The following is a 6,182-nucleotide window of genomic DNA, read 5'->3' as shown; positions in this document are numbered from 1 at the left end:
CTGTTTAATCAGGTATCTTCAGGGCTGGCTGCAAAGTCCTCCTCTGTGGCCTAACAGACTGCTCCTCCCCTGGGGTGGGGGTCAAACAGCCTGCCCTTGAGATCCTATTAGAAATAGTTCCCCTTACTTTGGAAAACTACTTGGTTACTGAGCTACCACAGGCCACATCCGAGCAGAAGTTCTAGGTTATATCCATAGATGGTCCTTGGTTGAGCGTCAGTCTCAGAAAAGACCCTGTGCCCAGATATATTTGGTCCTTGTGGAGCTCCTATCCTTTCCATATCATACTAACTTCCCTTCTTTCATATGATTCCCTGCACTCTGCCGAGGGTTTGGTTATGAGTCTTAGTGTCTGCTTTGAAACACTGCTAGGTAGAGTCTTTCAGATGCCTTTTGTGATAGACTCCTGTCATACGTTCAATGCACATCCCATTTGTCTTTCTAAATGAGGATTAATCACCTTCGCCTGTGTCCACTTTCTTGATTATCTTCTTTAGGTGTGTAGATTTCATTATGTTTATCATGTCTTGTAGGTCTATATAAGCGAGTATATACCAAGTTTGTCTTTCTCCTTCTGGGATACTTCACTCAGAATGATCTTTTCTAGATCCCACCACTTGCCTGCAAATTTCATGATTTCTTCCTTTTTGATTGCTGAGTAGTATTCCATTGTGTAAAAATACCACAGTTTCTGTATCCATTCCTCCGTTGATGGACATCTGGGTTGTTTCCAAGTTCTGGCTATTACAAATAAAGCTGCTATGAACATGGTTGAACAAATGTCCTTGTTGTGTACTTGAGCAAATTTTGGGTATATACCTAGGAGTGGTATAGCTGGGTCTTGAGGTAGCACTACTCCTAGTTGTCTGAGAAAGCGCCAGATTGACTTCCAGAGTGGTTGAACCAGTTTACATTCCCACCAGCAATGGAGGAGGGTTCCCTTTTCTCCACAACCTCTCCAGCATGTGCTATCACTTGAGTTTTTCATCTTGGCCATTCTGATGGGTGTAAGGTGATATCTCAGGGTCTTTTTGATTTGCATTTCCCTAATGGCTAATGAGGTTGAGCATTTCTTTAAGTGTTTCTCTGCCATTCGACGTTCCTCTTTCGAGAATTCTCTGTTTAGCTCTGTTCCCCATTTTTTAAGTAGATTACTTGGTTTGTTGCTTTTCTGCTTCTTTAGTTCTTTATATATACTTGATATTAGCCCTCTGTCAGATAAAGGGTTGGTGAAGATTCTTTCCCAATCTGTAGGCTGTCTATTTGTTTTGATGACAGTGACTTTTGCTTTACAGAAGCTTTTCAGTTTCATGAGGTCCCATTTATTGATTGTTGCTCTTAGAGCCTGTGCTGTTGGTGTTCTGTTCAGGAAGTTGTCTCCTGTGCCAATGAATTCTAGGCTGTTTCCCACTTTTTTTTCCAGCTGATTTAGAGTATCTGGTTTTATGTTGAGGTCCTTGATCCACTTGGACTTTAGTTTTGTGCAGGGTGATAGATATGGATCTATTTTCATTTTTCTGCATGTAGACATCCAGTTGGTCCAGCACCATTTGTTGAAGATGCTGTCTTTTTTCCATTGAATGGATTTGGCTTCTTTGTCAAATATTGAGAATTCATAGGTGTGTGGGTTTATTTCTGGGTCTTCTATGCGATTCCATTGATCCTCCTTTCTGTTTCTATGCCAATACCATGCAGTTTTTATTACTGTTGCCCTGTAGTACAGCTTGAGATCGGGAATGGAGATACCTCCAGATGATCTGTTGTTGTACAGGATCGTTTTGGAGATTCTGGGTTTTTTGTTTCTCCATATGAAGCTGAGAATCTTTTTTTCAAGGTCTGTAAAGAATTGAGCTGGTATTTTGATGGGAATTGCATTGAATCTGTAGATTGCTTTTGGCAGGATGGCCATTTTCACAATGTTAATCCTACCAATCCATGAGCACGGGAGATCTTTCCATCTTCTGAGATCTTCTTCAATTTCTTTCTTCAAAGACTTGAAGTTTTTCTCAAATAGGTCTTTCACTTGCTTGGTTAGAGTCACACCAAGGTACTTTATGTTGTTAGTGGCTATTGTGAAGGGTGTTGTTTCCCTAATTTCTTTCTCAGCCTTTTTGTCTTTGGTATACAAGAGGGCCTCTGATTTTTTTGAGTTGATTTTGTATCCTGCCACTTTGCTGAAGGTGTTTATCAGCTGAAGAAGTTCTCTGGTTGAATCTTTGGGGTCGCTCATGTATACTATCATATCATCTGCAAATAGTGACACTTTGACCTCTTCCTTTCCGATTTGTATCCCCTTGATCTCCTTTAGTTGTCTTATTGCTCTGGCTAGGACTTCAAGTACAATGTTAAAGAGATATGGAGAGAGTGGGCAGCCTTGTCTTGTCCCTGATTTCAGTGGGATTGATTTAAGTTTCTCTCCATTGAGTTTGATGTTGGCTATAGGCTTGCTGTATATTGCCTTTACTATCTTTAGGTATGTGCCTTGTATCCCTGATCTCTCCAAGACTTTAAACATAAATGGGTGCTGGACTTTGTCAAATGCTTTTTCAGCATCTAAGGAGATGATCATGTGGTTTTTCTCCTTCATTTTGTTTATGTGGTGGATTACATTGATGGATTTCCGTATGTTGAACCACCCTTTCATTCCTGGGATGAAGCCTACTTGGTCATGGTGGATGATATCTTTGATGTGTTCTTGGATTCGGTTTGCAAGTATTTTATTGAGTATTTTTGCATCAATGTTCATAAGAGAGATAGGTCTGAAGTTCTCTTTTTTTGTTGGATCTTTGTGTGGTTTAGGTATCAAAGTGACTGTGGCTTCATAGAATGAGTTTGGTAGTGTTCCTTCTGTTTCTATTTTATGGAATAGTTTGTGGAGAATTGGTGTTAGTACTTCTTTGAAGGTCTTGTAGAATTCTGCGCTGAAGCCATCTGGTCCAGGGCTTTTTTTGGAGGGGAGACTGTTAATGACTGCTTCTATTTCCTTGGGAGATATAGGACTATTCAGTCTTTCTACCTGATCTTGACTTAATTTTGGTAGATGGAATCTGTCAAGAAAGTTATCCATTTCATTTAGATTTTCAAATTTTGTGCCATATAGGCTTTTGTAGTATGACCTAATAATCGTTTGGATTTCCTCAGTGTCTGTAGTTATGTCCCCATTTTCCTTTCTGATTTTGCTGATTTGTATGGTTTCTCTCTGCTTTTTAGTTAGTTTGGCTAAGGGTTTGTCTATCTTGTTGATTTTCTCAAAGAACCAGCTTTTTGTTTCATTGATTCTTTGGATAATTTTATTTGTTTCTAATTGATTGATTTCTGCCCTTAGTTTGATTATTTCCAGCCGTCTGCTCCTCTTGGGTGTATCTGCTTCTTTTTTTTCTAGGTTTTTCAGTTGGGCCATTAAGTTGTTTGTATGTGATGTTACAGATTTCTTCTTGTAGGCACTTAGTGCTATAAATTTTCCTCTGAGCACTGCTTTCAATGTGTCCCATAAATTTGGGTATGTTGTGCCTTCATTTTCATTGAATTCTAGAAAGTCTTTAATTTCTTTCTTTATTTCTTCCTTGACCCAGCTGTCATTGAGTAGTAAGTTGTTCAGTTTCCATGTGCGTGTCGGCTTTTTGTTGTTTCTGTTGTTGTTGATGTCCAGCTTTAGTCCATGGTGGTCAGATAGTATACAAGGGATTATTTCAATCCTTTTGTATCTGTTGAGGCTTGCTTTGTGACCAACTATATGGTCTATTTTGGAGAAGGTTCCATGTGGTGCTGAAAAGAAGGTGTACTCTTTTGAGTTTGGGTGAAAAGATCTGTAGACATCTATTAGGTCCATTTGATTTAGGGATTCTGTGAGTGCTTTCATTTCCCTATTTGGTGTCTGTCTGGTTGATCTGTCCCTTGATGAGAGTGGGGTGTTGAAGTCTCCCACTATTAAGGTATTAGGATCAATGTATGATTTAAGCTTTAATATTGTTTCATTTACGAATGTAGGTGCTCTTGTATTTGGGGCATAGATATTCAAAATTGTGATGTCCTCTTGTTGGATTTTTCCTTTGATGAGAATATAGTGGCCCTCCTTATCTTTTTTGATTAACTTGGGTTGAAAGTCTATTTTATTAGATATTAGGATGGCTACTCCAGCTTGTTTTCTGGAACCATTTGCTTGAAAAACATTTTTCCAGCTCTTTACTCTGAGGTAGTGTTTATCTTTGTTGCATAGGTGTGTTTCTTGGATGCAACAGAATGTTGGGTCCTGTTTCCGTAACCATTCTGTTAGCCTGTGTCTTTTTATTGGTGAGTTGAGTCCATTAATATTGATAGATAATATTGACCAATGCATGTTAGTTCCTTGTGTAATGGAGTCGATGATCTTACCTTATTTCATTGCTTGTTTTCTTTTCATTTTTGTTGGGACATTATCTGTATGCCCTGTTTTCTTGGGTGAATTCGTTTTCGTTGGATTGGAGTTTTCCTTCTAGTATCTTCTGTAGGGTTGGTTTGCTGTATAGATATTGCGTAAATTTAGTTTTGTCATGGAATATTTTGTTTTCTCCATCTATGTTGATTGAAAGCTTTGCAGGGTATAGTAGTCTGGGTTGACATTTGTGATCTCTTAGAGTCTCCATGATGCTTGCCCAGGCCCTTCTGGCTTTCATAGTTTCTGGTGAGAAGTCTGGTGTGATTCTGATAGGTCTACCTTCATATGTTACTTGGCCTTTTTCCCTTGCTGCTTTTAATATCTTTTCTTTGTTCTGTAGATTTAGTGTTTTGACTATGATGTGACGTGATGTGTTTCTTTTCTGGTCTAGTCTATTTGGTGTTCTGTAGGCCTCTTGTATATTTATGGACATCTCTTTCTTTAAGTTGGGAAAATTTTCTTCTATGATTTTTTTGAAAATATTTTCTGGACCTTGGAGCCTGGAGTCTTCTTTTTCATCAATTCCTATTATTCTTAGATTTTGTCTTTTCATAGCATCCTTGATTTCTTGGATATTTTGTGATTGGAATTTTTCTGATTTTACTTTTTCTTTGAGAGAAGTATCAATTTCTGCAAGTGTGTCTTCAGCTCCAGAGATTCTCTCTTCCATCTCTTGTATTCTGTTGGTGATGCTTCCTTTTGTGGTTCCTGATCTTTTCTCCAAGTTCTCCAGCTCAAGAGTTTTCTCACTTTGTGTTTTCTTTATTGATTCTAATTCTGTTTTCATGCCTTGCACCATTTCTTTTATGTGTTTGAATTTGGATTCCTGTCTCTCTACGATGGACTCTATTTCTTTGTTCATTTCCTTTTTGTATGCCACTAATTTCTTCTCTACTTGTGCCTCTATTTGTTTGGCTATGTTTGCCTGTGTTTCTTTAAGGGTTTTGTCTATTTCTTCTTTCTTTACCTCCAATTGACTGGCCATCTCTTTGAAAGATTTGTTCATTTCCTCCTTATGAGCCTCAAATAATTGAGCAAGCATGGCTTTAAGGTCATTTTCCTGTGCTTCTGATGAATTGGAATATCCATCGATTTTGGGGTTTGCTGGTGAAGTCATGATGTCCTGATTTATGTCGGAAATGTTCTTTCGCCTACCCCTGGCCATTGGCTTATCTGAGACCTTCCCTGTTTGTTTTTGGATTCAGCCGATCAGACTGGTACTGTCTCTCGAGTCTGGAGAATTCTTCAGGAAGTTGAGAGAGGTCCCGTGTCCTTAGCGTATGCTGAGGACTAGCTGTACCTGTGGGAGGAAAGTACGCAGGCGCAAACAGAGGCAAATGCAAGCGTGCGTGCGTGTGTGTGTATATGTGTGTGTGTGTGTGTAAGTGGGTGTGGGCGTGTGTCTCGAGGGACAGAGTGATGGCTAATGTTGAACCCTTGAGTGTGTGGGAGGGGCTCTGCAATGTATATGTCGCAGGCGCTAGTGATGATCGCAGCGCAATTTCTGGCATTAACTGCCTTAACTCCTCAATTAGACCCACAGAGCAGGAACTTCAATGTTCCAAGTGCCCCTCTGTTTCCCAAAGTGGGTATATGGGTGGGAGGGGGTTCGATGCCTGGCTTCTGTTTTAGAAGAAGCCAGGATCAGTGGAGCTGCAGATTCTCAAGGGTGCACTCACTTACAGGCAGGACACTTGGCAGAGATCGGCGTATCTGGGCTGTCTGCTCTCTGGTTTGGCCCTGCTTCTTTGATGTGCTCCGCCAGTTC

The sequence above is a fragment of the Psammomys obesus genome, unplaced genomic scaffold, assembly GCF_907164565.1.
Source record: "Psammomys obesus unplaced genomic scaffold, mPsaObe1.curated_primary_1811, whole genome shotgun sequence".
NCBI classification, from domain to species: Eukaryota; Metazoa; Chordata; class Mammalia; order Rodentia; family Muridae; genus Psammomys; species Psammomys obesus.
Note: the sequence above shows the minus strand (reverse complement) of the source record.